Here is a 228-nt window from a genome sequence, read left to right as displayed (position 1 = left end):
CACTTGAACCACTTGATACTTGCCAAAACATCGATCAAGTATCGACGCTATATTAATATTCTAAAAATACCGGGAAAATGTCAGTGAAAAAGAAATATTGCCACTTGATTTTACTTATTCATTTTTCCTTGTTTTGCATGATATTGGGTGATGAATCGGCTATGCAAATATTTTTTTTCTGGTTCTGTGCTTTAAGATTAAAGACCATCTTGTATATGCGTATATATT

The sequence above is a fragment of the Penaeus monodon genome, chromosome 20, assembly GCF_015228065.2.
Source record: "Penaeus monodon isolate SGIC_2016 chromosome 20, NSTDA_Pmon_1, whole genome shotgun sequence".
In the NCBI taxonomy this organism is placed as follows: domain Eukaryota; kingdom Metazoa; phylum Arthropoda; class Malacostraca; order Decapoda; family Penaeidae; genus Penaeus; species Penaeus monodon.
The sequence above is the reverse complement of the archived record's forward strand: the minus strand, read 5'-3'. Positions refer to the sequence as shown.